Source organism: Dendrobates tinctorius, unplaced genomic scaffold (genome assembly GCF_039654945.1).
Source record: "Dendrobates tinctorius isolate UK_male_01 unplaced genomic scaffold, ASM3965494v1 ptg000156l, whole genome shotgun sequence".
Classification (NCBI taxonomy): domain Eukaryota; kingdom Metazoa; phylum Chordata; class Amphibia; order Anura; family Dendrobatidae; genus Dendrobates; species Dendrobates tinctorius.
Genome location: NW_027361823.1, coordinates 10,107,016 through 10,128,543, shown reverse-complemented (window position 1 = coordinate 10,128,543; position 21,528 = coordinate 10,107,016). Strand labels below are relative to the sequence as shown.

Below are 21,528 nucleotides of genomic sequence, written 5' to 3'. Positions count from 1 at the left end.
TTATTAAATAAAAATTAAAATGATGGTTACTCCATAACTAATAAAGAACTTAGGCCCTGATTTTCGCCAGTCTTGATGAAGGGGCCTATTGGAGTGAGGTGCATGTCTCTTAATGAACCAGAAGCATCTGAGGAGTAGTTTGTGCCTAGTCACAAATATTACACCAATAGGAGACTGGAGTAAGATTTCTGGCATAAGGGAGGCCTCCTTCCCATCACCATCTTGCCCATTTTGTCAGAGCTGGGTGAAACTGCTGTGAAAATGCCGAAAAACTCCGAGCTGTGCAAAACCTTTTGCAAATTTTCAAGATGTTTTACATAAGAATTGTGGGATAATCACCTTGGTCAATCGGGACCAAAGTGCTCCTAATATTTTTATACTTCATTACTACATCCTCCCCCGAAGAGCTGGCCCTAGGAGCTGACACTCGCCGGGAGTTTGGTCACTTAGGCTGCAGGACTGCTCGTCTGGCCTCTCGGTACAGAGGAGGTCTATATACCTTGCCCTAATGAAGCAGGCACATGACCACGTCCACAGCTGCTCCCTGCTTGTGTCGGCCGTCAGAGAGGAAGAGTCACTTCTATTACAGGGTCCTAGCTCGCAGTTATCTCTGGATACGGTGGGGTCTCTTGCTCTCACAATGTCATGTACACATTGCTGTGCTCCTAGTGGTGTCTGAGCGCATGATGGGGTTGGACAATCTAAGAGGGGCAGGAAAATAAGTATAGAATCCAATTTATCCAAATTAAAAGATGGGGATGTCACAGTTTCCCAAGGAGACTGCCTCACTAATGGGGTACTCCAGAAACAAAGACAAAAGGACCTAATGGGAGAGGGGGTGACACAGACAAATTCATTGAGAACTGCATTTGTGTAGACAAAGTAGAATTAGCAAATGAGCTATAAAGAGCCTGAAAAGGACGGTCCCCACAAAGCCAGAGTTAGTGTGGTAGATGTCACATGTATCAGACAATGAGAGCGGAGCGCTTACACAGCTTCACATACTGAGAGAGATCAGTGCTATGTGCAGATAGAGATGATGCAGTTTTCACAATCACCACACGATGGCAGCAGCGCTCTACACATATTACCTGCGGCTGCTTTCCTCCTGTCAGATGTGCTGATTATTCTTCAAATTATTATAATTAATTTTGTAGAGAATGCCGCCATATGTGTCCTTATTACTGCACCTGCTGTGTGGTTCTCTGTGCCCTCTAAATTCTACCTCTAGAATACAGTCATGCTGGGTGCAAGTGCCCTAGAAAATAGTGCCCACATTTTGTCCTATAAAAAGGAATAATGCCCTGTGTGTGGCCCTTTGACGGTCACAGTAACCTGAGTTCCCCTATAACAATAAGTGCCGACTTTACATTTAATAATGTCCCGAGTCTCCCCCTGTACAGGTCCCCTCTAGAGAGTATGATGTTCTCTTATACACAGTATATTGCCCCCTCACCGTATAGAGCCCCCACACAGTATACTGACTCCTTAGCATCGCCCAAACTGTTTGATGGCTCCAACACTGAATGATGGCCCCCTACATAGCCTCTATATAGTATAATGCACCAGATTGCCCTCAATATAGTATAATGCACTCCCCATAGGCCTACTTATAGTATAATGCACTCCCCATAGGCCTACTTATAGTATAATGCACTCCCTATAGGCCTAAATATAGTATAATGCACTCCCCATACGCCTACATATAGTATAATGCACTCCCCATAGGCCTACATATAGTATAATGCACTCCCCATACGCCTACTTATAGTATAATGCACTCCCCATAGGCCTACTTATAGTATAATGCACTCCCCATAGGCCTACTTATAGTATAATGCACTCCCCATAGGCCTACATATAGTATAATGCACTCCCCATACGCCTACTTATAGTATAATGCACCCCTCCCATTGGGAGACTTTATATTGTATAATGTACCCCCATATGGAGACTCTGTATTGTGAAATCCAGCCCCATGAGCAGACTCTATATAGTATAATGAACAGTGATGAGCGAGCACTAAAATGCTCGGGTGCCTGTTGCTCGGGTCAAGCAAATTGTAATACTCGGGTACTCGACCCGAGAAACGAGCCCAATGTAAGTCAATGGGAAACCCGAGCATTTTTTTCCGCGACCCCTCCCCTTCTCCCCCCAACCCCAGAGGTGTTTCTAGGATATCAAAACTTCTGAAATATATGGGGACAGTGCACAAACGACATGGGAACATCAAGGGGATCGCCCCTGGAAGCATTTCTGACTCCTAGTTCACTGCTGTGACCAATGTTGTCAGAGTTTCACTCCATTTTTATAGGCGCACAGTAAAACATACAAAAACGAAACAGATTTTACAGGGAAATATGTTAAGGGACATCCTTTCCAGGGTAATATTTTGTATGTAAGACAAAAGAAATAACCCCCCAAAAAATGCTCCTCCACCACTTTTGCTATGTTCACATGTAGTGTTTTTGATGCGTTTTTCAATGTCACCATTGCTTTCAACCAATACTAATACATTTACTGGGGAAATGTCATTGTAGCATTTAACAACCTTAGCTGGCCATGTGGTTTGTGACACATCATCAGACACATCTTGTTTCATTTATGAAGGAGGGAGTCTAGATTCTATAATGCAACTCCCACAGGGAGACTCTATGTAGTATAATGCACCCCCAAAAGGCAGACTCTATATAGTATAACGCAACCTAAATAGTCTGACTCTATTTTGAATAATGCACCCCCAATAGGCAGACTCTATATTGTATAATGCACTCCCCATAGGGATACTATATACAGTATAAAGTACCCCCATAGGCAGACTATATTGTACAATGCACCCAATATAGGGAGACACTATATTGTATAATGCACCACCATAGGGATACTCTATATTGTATAATGTGCCACGATAGGTAGACTCTATATTATAAACTGCATCCTACATAGGCAGACTCTACACTGTATGATGTAGCCCCATAGGCAGACTCATTATAGAATAAAGCACCCCCAAAAGGCAGGCTGCATATAGTATAACGCAGCACGGTGGCTCAGTGGATAGCATTGCAGTGCTGGGGTCCAGGGTTTGAATCCCACAAAGGACAACATCTGCAAGGAGTTTGTATGTTCTGCCTGTGTTTGCATGGGTTTCCTCCGGGCACTCCGGTTTCCTCCCACATTCCAAAGACATACTGATAGGGAATTTAGATTGTGAGCCCCATCGGGGACAGTGATGATAATGTGTGCAAACTGTAAAGCGCTGCGGAATATGTTAGCGATATATAAAAATAAAGATTATTTATTTATAATGCACCCCCCAATAGGCAAACTCTATAGTATAATGCACCTCTCATAGGAAGACTATAGTATAATGCTCCCCCCCATAGTCAGACTGTATATTGTACAATAGACCCTCATAGGCAGACCCTACATAGTATAATGCACACCCATAGGGAGACTATATTGTATAATGCACTCACCATAGCCAGACTCTATATAGTATAATGCATCCCCCATAGGCAGATTTAATATTGTATAATACACTCACCATAGGAAGACTCTATATTGTATAAAACACCCCTTTAGGAATACTCTTTAGTATAATTCACTCTTCATACCTATATACCTATGGGGGTACACTATAATATAGTCTTCCTATGGGGAGTGCACTATGCTATAGAGTCTACCTATGGGTTGTGTATTATATTATACAGATTCTGCCTATGGTGGATGCATTAAACTATAGAGTCTACCTATGGGGGGTGCACTATACTAAACTCTATAATATAATGCACTCCCCATAGGCAGACTCTATATAGTATAATGCACCCGCCATAAGCAGAATCTATATAGCATAATGCACCCCCCATAGACAGACTGTATAGTGTAATGCATCCCCCATAGGGAGACTTTATATAGTGTAATGCACTCCCCATAGGCAGGCTCTATAGTGTATAAGGTACCCCACACAGGCAGACTCTACAGTATAATTCTCTCCCAATAGGGAGACTCTATATTGTATAATGCACCCCCCATAGGGAGACTCTATAGTATAAATAGTATAATGCACCTCCCATAGGCATACACTATATTGTGTAATGTTCTCCCCATAGGGAGACTCTATATTGTATAATGCACTCCACATAGGGTGACTGTATTGTATAATGCACTCCCCTGGGCAGACTTTATATAGTATAATGCACCACCCATAGGGACACTGTATATTGTATAATGCATCTCCATTTGCAGACTATAAATTGTATAATGCACCCCTCATTGCGAGACTCCATATAGCATAATGCACCCCTCCATAGGCAGACTCTATATTATACAATGCACTACCCATAGGGAGACTCTATATTGTATAATTTTCCCCCATAGGGAGACTGTATATTGTATAATGGATCTGCATATGGATGCAGATTATAAATTGTATAATGCAACCCCCCATAGGCAAACTCTATATTGTATAATGTACCCCCCATAGGGAGACTGTATATTGTATAATGCACCCCCATAGGCAGACTTCACATTCCTACAGCAGCAAGATGCCTGATCGCTCTGAACTGGAATCAAGTTTCCCCACTGTCCTATCTTTGCTTATTATATAGAGTTAATAACATCCAAAGGAGAACTTTGACACTTTGATTCGGTCTGGGCTCCCTGTGACTACTTCTGGGTGCAAAGAATTGATTAAATAGGTTCTTGAAGTTGGATCCTTTCTCCCCTGGAACTTGCTCTCTCCTCTTCCCTTCCCGCCCTATTGGTGTGTGTCCGGTCCTTGTTTGTCCAAAATAGGGCTACATGTATGATTCATGGTTTAACCCCTTAGCGACCGCCGATACACCTTTTAACGGCGGTAATTGAGTGTACTAAAACCACAGCGCCGCAAATTCACGGCGCTGTGCAGAAAGTGAATAGCGCCCCCCAGTGTCGTATTTTCCCTGGGGTCTCGGCAGCCGGGGGTAGTTGAAACCTCAGAGAACAAGAATCAGTCAGTTTTTACAGACCCCGCTTTTGCGATCGCCGTTATTAACCCTATAGCGGCGACCGCAAAAAAAAAAAGCTGCGATTTTGTATTAAATTTCTCTTTCCTCTGATGTGATCGCACATCAGAGGAGAGAGAACTAGGGTCCCCGATCCCCCCCAGGATCTCTCCGTGTCCCGCCGGCCTCCTCCGGTGGGCGCCGCTGTCTTGGATGTGCAAGAAAATGGCGGGCGCATGCGCAGTGCGCCCGCCGGGAATCTGCCAGCTCGGCTGGCAGATTCCATTCATTCATTTTGATCACTATGATAAACTATCATAGTGATCAAAATAAAAAAAGTACATAACCCCCCCGTTTATCACCCCCTTAGTTAGGCCAACATAACGAAATAAAGAAAATATTTTTTTTTCAGTTTTCCATTAGGGTTAGGGTTAGAGCTAGGGTTAGGGCTAGGGTTAGGGTTAGGGCTAGTGTTAGGGTTAGGGCTAGTGTTAGGGTTAGGGCTAGGGTTAGGGCTAGGGTTAGGGCTAGAGTTAGGGCTAGGGTGAACTAGGAATAGGGTTAGAACTAGGATTAGGGATTAGGGTTAGGGTTGGGATTAGGGCTAGGGGTATGTTGGGGTCAGGGTTGGAGCAAGAATTGAGGGGTTTCCACTATTTACCAACTTTGGGGGTCTTAAAATTGGGGTCTAAAAAAATTACTTTTGTGGAAATAAAAAAGACTTTATTTTCATGGCTCTGCGTTTATAAACTTCTGTGAAGCGCTTGGGGGTTCAAAGTGCTCACCACACATCTAGATAAGCTCCTTGGGGGGTCTAATTTCCAAAATGGGGTCACTTGTGGGGGGTTTCCACTGTTTAGGCACATCAGGGGCTCTGCAAACGCAACATGACGCCCCCAGACCATTCCATCAAAGTCTGCATTCCAAAATGGCACTCCTTCCCTTCCAAGCTCTCCCATGTGCCCAAACAGTGGTCCCCCCCCACATATGGGGTATCAGCGTACTCAGGACAAATCGCACAACAACTGTGGGGGTATGATTTCTCCTGTTACCCTTGTAAAAATAAAAATTTGGGGGCGAAAAGATAATTTTTGTGGAAAAAAAAATGGATTTTTTATTTTCACGGCTCTATGTTACAAACTTCTATGAAGCACTTGAAGGCTCAAAGTGCGCACCACACATCTAGATAAGCTCCTTAATGGGTCTAGTTTCCAAAATGGGGACACTTGTTGGAGGTTCCCACTGTTTAGGCACATTAAGGGCTCTCTGAACGCAACTTGGCATCCAATCTCAATTCCAGTCAATTCTGCGTTGAAAAAGTCAAACGGCGCTCCATCCCTTGCGAGCTCTGCCGTGTGCTGAAAAGTGGTTTACCCCCACATATGGGGTATCGACGTGTTCAGAAGAAATTGTACAACAAATTTTGTGGTTTATTTTCTCTTTTAACACTTGTGAAAATAAAAAAAAAATTGGTTCTGAAGTAAATTTTTTGCAAAAAAAAGTTAAATGTTAATTTTTTCCTTCCACATTGCTTTAGTTCCTGTGAAACACGTAAAGGGTTAACAAACTTCTTGAATGTGGTTTTGAGCACCTAGAGGGGTCTAGTTTTTAGAATGGTGCCACTTTTGGGTATTTTCTGTCATGTACACTCCTCAAAATGACTTTAAATATTATGAGGTCCCTAAAAAAAATGGATTTGTAAATTTTGTTGTAAAAATGAGAAATCGCTGGTCAACTTTTAACCCTTATAACTTCCTGACAAAAAAAAATTTTGCTTCCAAAATTGTGCTGATGTAAAGTAAACATGTGGGAAATGTTATTTATTAAGAAATTTGTGTGGCACATCTCTCTGATTTAAGGGCATAAAAATTTAAAGTTTTAAAATAGCAAAATTTTCAAAATTTTCGCCATATTTCCATTTTTTTCAGAAATAAACACAAGACTTACCAAAGAAATTTTACCACTAACATGAAGTACAATATGTCATGAAAAAACATTCTCAGAATCAGCAGGATCCATTAAAGCATTCCAGAGTTATAACCTCATAAAGTGACAGTGGTCAGAATTGTAAAAATTGGCCTGGTCATTAAGCTGCAAACTGGCTCTGTCACTAAGGGGTTAAGATTACCCAGTGGGTACGTTCAAGAGTCACTGATATTGCTCTTATTACTTATGTTTGTAATTGTATAACATGCTATTGATTTTTCTTTATATGTCTAAAATTTATAAAACTTCAATAAAAATTTACAGTTAAAAAAAATTACAAGACTAAATACAGTTTCCTTTTATAAAGAATTTCAATGTATTCATCAGATGCTAAACAGATTTATTAACTATTTTGAGTGACACATATCTCTGATTTAAAAGCATAAAAATAAAAAGTTTGAAATTTGCAAAATTTTTACAATTTTTGCCATATTTCCGGTTTTTTTTTCATAAATAAACGCAAGTCATATCGTAGAAATTTTACCACTAAAGCCGGTTTCACACATCAGTGTCTCCGATACATGTGGTGACAGTTTTCTCACGTACCAGAGACACTGACACACATAGACCCATTCGGTGTATGTACATGCTTTCACAGATCATGTGTCCGAGTGCAAAACACGTTGACATGTCCGTTTTTGAGCAACAGCACGGATCACATGGACCCATACAAGTCAATGGGTCCGTGTAAACATGTACCGCACACGAATGGCATCCGTGTGCCATTCGTGTGCGTTTTTGAAAGTCATAGGGTTAACGTTGAAACATTGTTTCAATACACGGACACGGACAGCACACGGATGGTATACACGGACACACGGATAGCACACAAATGTGACAAATTGACACATGGACACATATCTCAAGTACCGTTTTTTCCGGTACCGGAAATATCAGGAAGTGTGAAACCGGCCTAACATGAAGTACAATATGTCACGAAAAAACATTCTCAGAATCAGCGGGATCTGTTAAAGCGTTCCAGAGTTATAACCTCATAATGTGACAGGGGTATGGAAAACTAGTTTTAAAACAGATGTAATAAATCTGCATCCTATTTTTCTAGTTATTCATGAGCACTATGGAAAAAGTGAAAAGTTTGACACATTTTGGAGCTTAGTTTACATCCAAAATTGGTGAATAAATTCTTATTTGTCCATTACTGTCTGAGATTTTCACAAGGTTTAATTTTTTTAAATGCATCAATATGTTGGATTTTAAGTGTCTCTGTTTGACAATTTAAAAAAAAAATCATTTATATAAGCCAGAATGTCATACATTTATTTTATTTCCCAAAGAAATCCATTAAAAAGTAACACTAAATGTTGGTGGACGCTGATGTCAATGTGCGCTAAAATGTTAATGTTTCTATGTATAGTAAATAGAGTTGAGCATTCCGATACTGCAAATATCGGGTATCGGACGATATTTGCGGTATCGGAATTCCGATACCGAGTACCGATATTTTTTCAATATCGGATACCGGAATCGGAAGTCCCCATAATGCAATGAGCCACTGTTGTGGCTGTGATTGGCTGCTGAAATCATGTCATCATGATGTGCGGTCTGTGCGCATCATGATGCTGGGTCTGTACGGGCCTGCCGGGGGCCTGTATGGGCCTCTTGGGGGCCTGTACAGGCCTCTCGGGGGTCTATGTGGGCCTGCCGGGGCCTGTACGGGCCTCTCGGGGGTCTATGCGGGCCTGCCGGGGGTCTTGTGTGTGTGCAGGCTTCGTCCGATGGGACTACAAGTCCCATCGGGCGATGCCTGCTACAATGACAGTGATTGACACATTAGCCAATGATGGGACAGTAGTAGTCCCATCATCCGGCTAATTTGTTGCATGTAAAAAAAACAAAAAAAACATACAACATACATACATACTACATACATACTACATATATACTACATTCATACAACATACATACTACATACATACTACATACATACTTCATATATACTACATTCATACAACATACATACTACATATATACTACATTCATACAACATACATACATACTACATGCATACTTCATATATACTACATTCATACAACATACATACATACTACATACATACTACATTCATACAACATACATACATACTACATACTACATACATGCTTCATATATACTACATTCATACAACATACATACATACTACATACATACTTCATATATACTACATTCATACAACATACATACATACTATATACATACAACATATATACTACATTCATACTACATACATACTACATACTTCATATATACTACATTCATACAACATACATACATACTACATACATACTTCATATATACTACATTCATACAACATACATACATACTATATACATACTTCATATATACTACATTCATACAACATACATACAACATGCTACATACATACAACATACATACTACATACATACAATACATTCATACAATACATACATATAGACATACAGTACATATAACATAGAGTACATACCATCACTTGTCACTTTGATCCCCGAAGCCAATGTCATCTGTGGAAAAATATGAAAATAACAAACAACATATATACTCCCTGATCCGCAGAAATCCACGAGTGTCCCACGACAATCTCCCGTGGAGAAGAGCAGCATCAGCTAATGCCACCGCTCTCTGCGGGCCCCAGGAATACAATGACGGGAGGTAGGTATCCTTCCGCACTGTATTCCTCCGCCACTGTAAAAAAAATAGTCCCTAGTCTCACTTTTGGCATTGCTGTGTGAGAAAGTCCCCACGCAACATTTGCCATAAAGTGAGACTAGGGACTATTTTTTAACAGTGGCGGAGGAGCCCCCTAGAGAGCGGTCGCATCAGCTGATGCTGCTGTTCTCTACGGGAGATCGTCGTGGGACACTGAATTTCTGCGGATCAGGGAGTATATTGCGTGTTTGTTTTTTTCATATTTTTCCACAGATGACATTGGCTTCGGGGAACAAAGTGACAAGTTATGGTGAGTATGTACTCTGTTATATGAACTGTATGTCTATATGTATGTATTGTATGAATGTATTAATGTATTGTATGTAGTATGTAGGTAGTATGTTTGCATATGTTGTATGAATGTAGTATATATGAAGTATGTATGTAGTATGTATTATGAATGTAGTATGTATGTAGTATGTATGTAGAATGTATGTTTTATGTCTGTAGCATGCTGTAGTATGTATGTAGTATGTATGTTGTGTCTGTAGCATGTTGTATGTATGTAGTATGTATGTATGTTGTATGAATGTAGTATATATGTAATATGTAGTATGCATGTATGTATGTTGTATGAATGTAGTATATATGTTGTATGTATGTTGTATGTATGAATGTATTGTATGTAGTATGTTTGTAGTATGTACTATGTATGTATGTATGTTGTATGAATGTAGTGTATATGAAGTATTTATGTAGTATGTATGTATGTTGTGTGAATGTAGTATATATGACGTATGTATGTAGCATGTAGTATGTATGTTGTATGAATGTAGTATGTATGTAGTATGTATGTATGTTGTATGAATGTAGTATATATGTAGTATGTATGTATGTTGTATGAATGTGGTATATTTGAAGTATGTATGTAGTATGTATGTAGTATGTATGTTGTATGAATGTAGTATGTATGTAGTATGTATGTAGTATGTATGTTTTTTGCTTTTTTTTACATTCAACACATTAGCTGGATGATGGGACTACTACTGTCCCATCATTGGCTAATGTGTCAATCACTGTCATTGTAGTAGGCATCGCCCAATGGGACTTTTAGTCCCATCGGACGATGCCTGCACACACACAAGACCCCCAGCAGGCCCGCACAGACCCCCGACAGCCGGCACAGGCCCTCGGCAGGCCCGTACAGACCCCCGGCAGCCGGCACAGGCCCCCGGCAGGCCTACAGACCCCCGACAGCCAGCACAGGCCCCAGCAGGCCCGTGCAGACCCCCGGCAGCTGTCACAGGCCCCCGGCAGGCTTGTACAGACCCCCAACAGCTGTCACAGGCCCCCGGCAGGTCCGTACAGACCCCCGACAGCTGGCACAGGCCCCCGGCAGGCCCGCACAGACCCCGCTCGCACACACAGATACGCACAGTATCCGCCCACGCACCGCCCACACTTTTCCCCCCTCCCGAAATGGATGTACAAGGAAAGAAAGGGGCTTTTTTAATTCCGATATTTCTGTCCCATTGACTTGTATGGAACTTCCGGTATCGGAATCGGCGATACCGATACTTTTTGGGGTATCGGTCCGATCCGATACGTCTCAGTATCGGATGGTATCGCTCAACACTAATAGTAAACATTATTAAACTTGCTGAAAATGTGAATTTCCTAGTCGGTGCACACGTCAATATTTGGTGGGACATTCCCTTATAGGATTTGGGTGAGGAATACATCTATAACTTGTTCTCTCTTTTTTTTCACAGGCAGGAGAAACTGGTATTGATATCGCTGAGAGATTAAGGTTCCAAAAAATCTTACACCTGATGAAAAAGTCCACATGATACTCCTAGAAATAAGATTACAGATATTTACGGTGAAGAGTTGTATCACTAATGGCATCTAAAGCAACACGGAAATGGACACTCATAGCGTTACCTTGGATCTAAGATTATTAATAGAGACTTTATTGTAAAACTATTTGTATATTTTTTGTTACGTATAATAAAGTATTATTAAACACTAAGCTGCATTGCTTGGAATAGGGTATGGACGTATTTACAGCATTGCTTGTAAGATTTTTATTGTACTTTTTAATTTTATTTTATTTTTTGCTGACATACCTTTTTGATGCGATGAATAGATACACAAAGCATTGTGTCCTGGGAAGCATTCTCTGCGGTCACAGACCTAATTTGAAGCTCTCCGGCCTTGATGTATTATTTGCAGGTTTTTTTAAGGTCACATGCTCACATTGAGGATTTGGTGAGTTTATTGCCTTCAGTATCTGTAAGCTAAGGGTCCCGTTTCACATAGCGACGCATCCGCGATCCCGACAACGATACGACCTGGTAGGGATCGCTGGTGCGTTGCTACATGGTCGCTAGTAAGCTGCCAAACAGGCAGATCTCTTCAACGACGCACCTGCGATCCCGACAACGATACGACCTGGTAAGCATCACTGGTGCGTTGTCACACAGCAGCTACTCTGAACGATTCCAGCCTGCGTCCCTGAGTTCTGCGTCGCCAACGAGGTCGCTCGTCAGCGTCAAACACAGCGATGCACGCTGGCCAGCCGGACGTCGACGATCAAAAAATGGCCTAGGACATTCAAGCAAGATTAGCGATATCCAGCGGGGGGGGTGGTCACCGCTATGTGTCACATGTAGCGAGATCGCAGGAGAGATCACCGTTGCGTCACAAAATCGGTGACGCATCAGCGATCTCGCTATGTGAGACGGGGCCTTTAGACCAAGAGTGGGTGATAAATCCAGAAGTGGTGACGTGTTTCTATTATACTTTTCCACTGATTGTTCCACTCCTGGTTTTGGCTTACATACAGTGCCTTGCAAAAGTATTCGGCCCCCTGGAACTTTTCATCCTTTTCCCACATATCATGCTTCAAACATAAAGATACCAAATGTAAATTTTTGGTGAACAATCAACAACAAGTGGGACACTTTTCAGTTTTTGAATTTCCACAAAAATTAAGAAAAAACAATAAATTTTGTTCAACTTCACAATTGTGTCCCACTTGTTGATTCTTCACCAAAAATTTACTTTTGGTATCTTTATGTTTGCAGCATGATATGTGGGAAAAGGTTGAAAAGTTGGAAAAACTGACCAAATACTGAACGTGTGATCGTGGTCTGCATCACATTTCAAGCTTGTCTTGTGATATTAGTTGCTGATTTTTTCTTTTTTTGCAAAATTAATTAAAATGGCGAACATAATTCATTAATTTTGTTGCAAAGTCAAAAACAAGCTTTTTTCATGTTCGGAACTGCTTTTTCAGCCAAAATTCACAAAAATTTTCACAAGATTTTGGTGTAATTAGAAATGCACCAAGGAGAGGATTGGAGTGGAGTTGCGACAAAATTTGTCATTTTTTTTTAAAGAATTGTAATTGATCAGGTAAAAACATCTGGAATCTCCAAACTTCACTCACAAATCAGAGACAAAAAACAAATATGAGCACATATAAAATAGACTTAACCCCCCCCATAGAATAATGAAAATGGTGCAAACAAAAAGAGAGTGCAAACGTACAAAACTAAACAAAAAATGGGCAAAAGTAATGGTGAATCGGGCAGTGTTACAGGGACCTAAACCACTACCATGTGACATATATCTGCTTCTTCATATAAAACGTAAGATAGAAGCAAAATGAATATATACCCTGCTGTAAGGAAAAAGCAATAGTGCATATAAATAACATGGTGTTCTTGGTTAACTCCAGTTTTTTATCAAAACATTCATGCCATGGCTTTTATATATTTTTTATCCAAAAATTGTGTCGACGAAGTACCCCATGTTATTTATATGCACTATTATTTTTCCTTACAGCAGGGTATATGTTCATTTTGTGTCTCTGTTTAATGGTCAGTGTGAACATGCTTTTTTGCGTACATACCAACTAATACTCCAGGTTTCTGCACTCAGTACTGGTAAGGAGGTGGCCTCCCTTTCTTTGAGCTGGAAATTAGATTTATATAGCTTCCCATTTGTTGGGTGTCCAAATTCGGGACCCAGTCCCGCTCAGCCCTTATTCACATTGATGTCACTTTGACACATGGACAGGTTCTGATACTAGAGGTTAGGACCATCCTGATTTGGGTACACCTTGACCCTGGTGGATGGCTTTTACGCTTTTTTTTTTTAATGAAAAACTGTTTACCAAGTCCCCTATGTTATTTATATGCACTATTGCTTTTACTTATTTACTTATAGCAGGGTATATGTCCATTTTGTTTCTATGTTTAGTTTTATCTGTTTAATAAATGGCCAGTCTGAACAAGCTCCTAAATGTTGTATCCATATTACCAACCTACACTGCAGTTAATCGAAAAAAATGAAATTCTTTGTATAAAGTAGAGGGGCTATTGCGACTGATTACTCCCTCATCACTCATTAAAACTAAACCCTGGGTACGTGATGTTTCTTTTATACAAGAGGCACTATAATATTGTTTGTATAATATCTTTTATAAGGAATTGAGGGTTGTAGTAAAAAAAACTTTTTTTTTTCATCCCGCTATCGTCAAAGTGGATCTGTCACAAAACTTCACAATACAAATGGAGCACCCCGCGGGGCCTGGGGGTACTCGGTACCGGGCCCGTCGACTTCCATGGGGGACGGTGTCACCCCGGTCCGTGGCCCAGAGGCGTCCAGTAATAAAATAGGGGAAAGTTGTGTGGTAAAAATGAAAATAAATAAAGATAATGTTTATAGATGGTGAAATACGTGACGCCACCTGTGGTATTCTAGTCAGAGGTGACCAGCGCTGCGGTGTTGCTTCTCTGGGATGGATGTTGGCGCAGCTATGATGTTGTAGCCCTCCACAGGTAGGGCAGGAGTCCCAGGGCAAAGATGTTAAATAAATAGTAAAGATGGCTGTAAACGTTGGGGTGCAGATAAATGAGAGAAAGACACAGAGAGGTGCAGTTTCTTTACCTTTTACTGGTAATAGGTTGCAGTCCGGAGTACCACATACAGGTGATGGAAGGAGTCCGGCTCGCCTGGAGGCATTCAGCGGATCCACCTTGCCAGGTGGGAATTTAGGACCTTCCTTTCTGCGCTATGTGTGTGGGTCTCCGCTGTATATAACTATGCTGCGGCCCTCTATTCGTGATGGTTTCACTAACCTGTACTGCTGTCAGCGTGAGCCTATTCCACGGGTACCGTTCTCTTCACCGTCGGCCCCGGGCTCCTTATCCACTGCAGGTGATCAATGTGTACAGGAATTTACAATCCCCTGTACTTTCAGATTCAGCTATCAGGGTGTACAGTTCCTGTCAGCCTAGGACTCTGATGTCCCTTTTCTCTTTATTAGCGCTTCACTCAGGGGTCTGCTATATGCAGTATTTTAGCTCCCCTCGAGTGTCTTATCTCTGCTCGTGTTCTTTTCCTTCTTGTCAGATCAGCTCTGCCTATCGAGCTCCTCACGATCAGCTCCCTGTCTTGAACTCTCTGACAGGATCTTCCAGAAAGATCTCTTCACCTCAAAGTTAATAATAATAATACATTTTATTTCTATAACGCAGACATATTCCGCAGCACTTTACATCTCAGAGGGGATTTGTACAGACAATAAAAATTACAGCATAACAATAATCACATAGATTATAACAAATACCAAGAGGAATGAGGGCCCTGCTCGCAAGCTTACAGTCTGTGAGGAAAGAGGTAGACACAAAAGGTGGGTGGTAACAGTTGCCCTGATTGTATGGACCAGCCATAATGTTAAGTGTGTAACAGTACAAACACAGAGGGCTAATGGATGCATAAAGCATGTGTGAACATGATGCAGGGAATCTGGTTATGGTAAAACTTTTAATTTGAGCGCGTGGCGTGGGAGACCCATGATGTGAGTGAGTGACTCATAAAAAATACTGCTACAAAAAGGCCACATTACTCTGCTCTACCAGGAGGGTAGGATTATTTATATAGTCATAATAATTGCCATGCAGGAGTCTGGGAAAGCTGGGTGGCAATATCTGGGCGACCCATGATGTGATGTGAGTGACTCATAAAAAATACTGCTCCAAAAAGGCCGCATTACTCTGCTCTACCAGGAGGGTAGGATTATTTATATAGTCATAATAATTGCCAATGCCATGCAGGAGTCTGGGAAAGCTGGGTGGCAAGCTCAGGACAACCCATGATGTGATGTGAGTGACTCATAAAAAATACTGCTACAAAAAGGCCGCATTACTCTGCTCTACCAGGAGGGTAGGATTATTTATATAGTCATAATTGCCATGCAGGAGTCTGGGAAAGCTGGGTGGCAAGCTCAGGGCGACCCATGATGCGATGTGAGTGACTCATAAAAAATACTGCTACAAAAAGGCCGCATTACTCTGCTCTACCAGGAGGGTAGGATTATTTATATAGTCATAATTGCCATGCAGGAGTCTGGGAAAGCTGGGTGGCAAGCTCAGGGCGACCCATGATGCGATGTGAGTGACTCATAAAAAATACTGCTACAAAAAGGCCGCATTACTCTGCTCTACCAGGAGGGTAGGATTATTTATATAGTCATAATTGCCATTCAGGAGTCTGGGAAAGCTGGGTGGCAAGCTTTCCGGAGCCATATTGTTTCCCACCCATCTCTCAGCCGGTGGGCTCACGGACGTCTTCATTTCCCCATACATTTTCTTCTACTCCTCATAAGGCTGTGTTACAGAGGTCTGAAACACGTACTACATCACAGTTTATTCACTGCTTCCCCAGTCTATTGATTGGCTGCAACAGTTACAAGCACTATAGATGTGACGTCACTGCTGCAGCTGGTAAGCAAACATTCTTAGCAGCAGCAGGGAGGCAGCGCAGACCCAGGGAGAGTGATCAACGCCGGAGAGCCGGAAAGAGCATGCCTCTGCTATGCTCTTCCGTCACTGGCTGCCTGCGCCAGGCACAGACACTGGCCTATCAATGGCGTCGCTGCGGCCGCGTTCACCGACCCAGGCCAGGAAGAAGGAATTTATCCTGGGACCAGAGGAGGCTAGGCAGTGGGAGCTGCTGTGCGCGACTCCACTCCTACCCCTGCGCGCTGGGCTCAGGGCAGGCTGAAGTTCATTCAAAGCGTTGTGGGCCGGGGCCGGGGGGGTGAGTTAAAAGAGGCTGGGGGGGTGCACTGATGTGATGGATAAATATATAAATATACAGGGCAGGGCTGGGGAGGCCGTTATCTGCCAGTGTGGATGTATATACAGGGACTGGGGGGCCGCCATCTGCTAGCACTGATGTGGATGTATATACAGGGCAGGACAGGGGGGCCGCTATCTGCCTGCGCTGATGTGGATGTATATACAGGGCAGGACTGGGGGGCCGCCATCTGCCTGCGCTGATGTGGATGTATATACAGGGCAGGACTGGAGGGGCCGCCATCTGCCCCCTGCACTGATGTGGATGTATATACAAGGGCTGGGGGGAGATGTAGATGCTGGGTCTGGTGTGTATGTATATATATATATATATATAATTATTATAGCACGTGGGCTGCTTTGGTTGGTGTGCCAGGGCTGATTTTCGGTCCCAGTCCGGCCCTGACCAACATCCAATGTAAGTATTGCCATTCTCACCCGTAATTACAGCATTTAAACCCCGCCGTCTCCTCCCAGCGCCCGGCTCCGGTCTGTGCAGTGTGGGGACTGAGACTTTGCACTGCAGGTGCGATCTATTGATGCAATGGCGCCTGCTGAGCTGAGTCTCAGATGCACAGGGGCAGCTGAATGGTGGGACAGGAACAGTAAGATTGTGATGATGGTTGGGTGATGGGGAACAGAGCCAGAGCTCCCCAGGACTCACGGCCGTGTGGTCCGCCACTATGGATGTAACACCCCTGCACCCCAGTAGTTACAGTATAGCCGAAACCTGAACGTCGGATCAGATCCGATAATGGTGTAAGGAAGTCTCTGTACAATAACACTGGGAAGGAAAGGCTCATACATGTGTGTACCAGGGGCGCTGTCTGTATTCTCACTGGCTCTTATAGTCTATGGAGCTGGTAACATGTTGGCTGTGGGGAGAAGTGTCAGCCACACTCACCCATTCACTGACTACTAGGAAGAACTTCCATCAGCTCTTTTCATTTTTTGCATGTAAGAGAAATTGATGACATACTGATGGAAAAAATGGTCACACGGACCAAAAAAAGATGAAAATCGGATGCTGAACACTAATGAAAACTAGATGGCGTAGCTTTGTGTGGATGAGAATAAAATGAAGTGTGAATACGGCCTAACAATAAGTCGTCCGCTGCCAGTGACGGATTTATTAGAGAGTTCAGTAAATCTAATTGTAAACTGTTTGTCTTTCAGCTGCAGATGTGATTTACAGGTAAGAGTCTTTCTCCTCATTGTACAGTGTGTGGGGCGCATGCGCCACCTCGGCTCCATCCTATGGGACATCTCAGAGCTGAAGGTCCCAGCGGACGGACGGATCCCCCGTAATCAGTAACTTATGCCCTATACTGTGGATAGGGGAGAACTAAGTTGGGACATTATTTTTAATAAATTACCATTGTTAGAACATAGTCCCAGTTTCTCCCTTCCCTAACATGCACATTGCTATGTTCTCCTTGTACTATAGGGTGGACGCCCATGCCAAGATTCTGCAGAATCTCAATACAGACATTAAGGAGCAGATCACAATAACGTAAGTGATAAAATGTAACTCACTAATACAAGCAAACCTTATAGATCACACCGTGATATCAAAGTTTCCTGATCTCAGACGCTGAGTGTCTTATTCAGGTGCAGAAGGCACATGTAAATCCCATCTGCACAATATCTGACTACACACACAGCCGCCATTTATTGGGCGCCAGTCATGTAACGCATTTCACAGCACAAAGATGCCATAGTAGTGATGATGGGATACAAACAGGACAGGAATTATTATTTAACCGTAGCTGTTTAAACGGCAGGCTTTAAGGGGCCTTATTTCTGATCGCTGAGTTACATCAGCGATCAGGAATAAGTCAATAGCGCAAAAATAGAAGGCAGTATGGCGCTCCTACGGGGGAGCTAAAAGAGGGTCCAATCCATAAACAACTAGACAAAGACCGCTGGGCGGCGCTCATACCCTGCAGACCCCAGGTTGTCATGCTAACCCATTGGCGACCCACGGTCATTTGACACGGGCGCCGATGGGTGGAATTAGTGATACGCTTCCAGTGTGTGCATGTTAAGTGTCGTGTTCAGAGATTGACGGCGGCATTTAACATGTTAACAGCAGCGGTTAGATCGCGATTCAACCCGACGCTGTTAGAGGCACATGTCAGCTGTTCAAATCAGCTGACATGTGCCGAAAAAGTTGAGGTTTCATCGCCGGAGCCCATAACAACCAGGGGGAGCCCACCTTGGACGTATTTATACATTCAAGGTGTTAAGGTCAAAAGGTAATAGGAACCAGGAGAAAACACTCACGAGCCACTATTGTAGTATGGCTTCTTTAGAAAGAAAGGACATATACTTTCTGCAGTGATCTGTATAGAGAGCCCATCTGACAGTTTTCCCAGTGAACAGCATTGAGCAGACTGCAGTGTATTAAAATATATGAAGACTGCAGAAGAGAAAATGCAAAACTGCAATATTGCTATTTTTTTTTTTTGCTATCATCAATATCACCAGTAAATTAAATATAATATGTCTGGAATAATCATCTATTGAAAATATAAAAAAGGGAAATAATATAGACAAGATGGACCACGTGGTCCTTATCTTCTAGGTCTTGGCAGCAGCTGGCAGACCGAATTTTAGCATTTACGGCTGCACCATCGTACACATCGGACGAATGCTATAAGATTTTTTTATTAACTGTCTTCCGAATTAATGTTTTTAAATAAGGCTGTGCTGACCGATTATTTTCACTGACAGAATGTGTCAGTGAAAAAAATCTCAGCATGCTACAATTTCACTCTGAGATCGGATGCCATTCACCCATTGAAGCCTATAGGTAAATGGAAATAATCAAACTATACTCGGATAACATCTACGTGCAATCCGATTTCCGCAGACTCACACAATGGAAAAGATGAAGAAATTTTGTTCTCCATCTTCTACTCACCATGTGCTCCAAATCTCTCATCCAAGAGAATCAGATCACACTATGCTGACAGTGAATCAAACTCTGATCAGAGTGTGATTAACATAATCGAGGGCACGGCCAGTCACTGAAGCTGTGACATGGATTACGACATGGGACAGAACGACGGACAGGTGGGTGAAATTTTTTTTTATTTTTGCTTTATTACAGGAGACAAGGGCTTCGGTGGAATTAGGCGTTAGGTGAGTATAACTGTGTTATTTTTAAATAAAAAAAGAAAAGTGTTTTCACTGTTTTTATTTTATTTCAAATATAAGACTTTATTCTGGCTGTGTCTTTATTTACCATATAACTATAGGATTAGTAATGGATAGGAGTCTAAGGCTGGTTTCACACTTGTGTTTTTTTGCGCTGCGTTTTTGCGCATACATTTTTTCCTATACTTAACATGCGTGCGCATAGTCATGCGTTTGTATGCGCATGCGTTTTTTGTAGTGTGCACCCGGGCGCCCAAAATGCATCCTGCTGCATTTTTTGTGTGCCCGACCTGTCTCAAAAAACGCATGCGCACGCAATGCACACGAAATTCACCCAAAACCCATTAAAGTCTATGGGAGCGCTGATGTGCACATGGTCATGCGCACGTCAGCGCAAAAAAAGCATGCGCTTTTTTGCAAAAACCATGCGCAAAACACAAGAAAATGCATTAAAAAATGCATGATTCGTTTTTATGCGCGTTTGCACTGCGCACACAGCGCAGCACAAAAAGACGCAAGTCTGAAAGTAGCCTTATAGACGCTTCTCCATTACTATCCCGTGGGTTTGATGTCACTAAACAATAGAAAGGTGACATCAACCCACAAATATGAACTCAACTTGCCACCGCCACAGGGCAAGGGGGGAGAGGCGGGCAAAGTGCCAGAATTGGTGCATCTAATAGATGTGCACAGACCCATTCATTTGAATAAGTCTACATTTGTAAGTGTCTACGGTACTTGTGAAAACTGTCACCACATGAACCAGACACACTGACTTCTGAAACAACCCTTAGGCTGCAGGACTACATGGCAGATTTACTGGTCCTTTAATGATAATCTCTGCTGATCAAACAGTGATTTTAACAAAACTACAGCAAGTAGCCTAGTGACACATTGCTGGCAGCAAGGTTTACTTCTCTACATTATACTGCTCTTAGATTTGGTGGCAAAAATCTGTCACCAAGTTTCTGCTATGTAATTTGAAAGCAGCATGATGTAGGGACAGATATAGTGATCCCAGCAATGTGTCACATACTGGGCTGCTTGGTGCAGTTTTAATAAAATCACTGTCTTCTCTGAGATCTAGCAGAGCTCTGAAAGCTGAGCTCTGTATACCACCATTCACAGGGACGTAATTACCATTAGGTACTAGAGGGCAGGTGCCTAGGGAGGCACATTAAATGGGGTGGTGCCACTTAGGAGTGATTTTTTTTAACTCTCCTTTTTGTGTCCCTCCAGTCTTGTAAGTCGTCTTGGTGTAGATCTCTTGCTCCTTCCCTCATATCCATTATATAATCTCTCTCCCTGTGTTCTGCAGACAGGACAGGAGCCTGGTTTCTGTAAGTCTGGCAGGGTGTGATCTTTGACCTGTGTTTGGACCATTAGTGGGGAAGGGGGAATACTGGGATATGCAGGACTGTGACTCTGCCCCAACACTCTGGCCCAGATCCCTTTTTTAGTGTTCAATGAGTAAGAGAACGTTGGAGATCTTTTCTTTGTCTTTCTTACAAGTGATGCTGTACTGATAGTAATTCTGATGCCTGTACAATAAATAGATTACAATCGGATCCGGTGCACTG

At 42.4% G+C, this 21,528-nt stretch overlaps 1 protein-coding gene across 2 annotated transcripts in view; it reads right to left on the bottom strand.

Moving 5' to 3' along the window:
- Positions 1 to 21,528, bottom strand: part of LOC141051319 (probable ubiquitin carboxyl-terminal hydrolase MINDY-4) — a 270,086-nt gene that overhangs the window by 17,931 nt on the left and 230,627 nt on the right. The gene's annotated exons all lie outside the window — the stretch shown is intronic.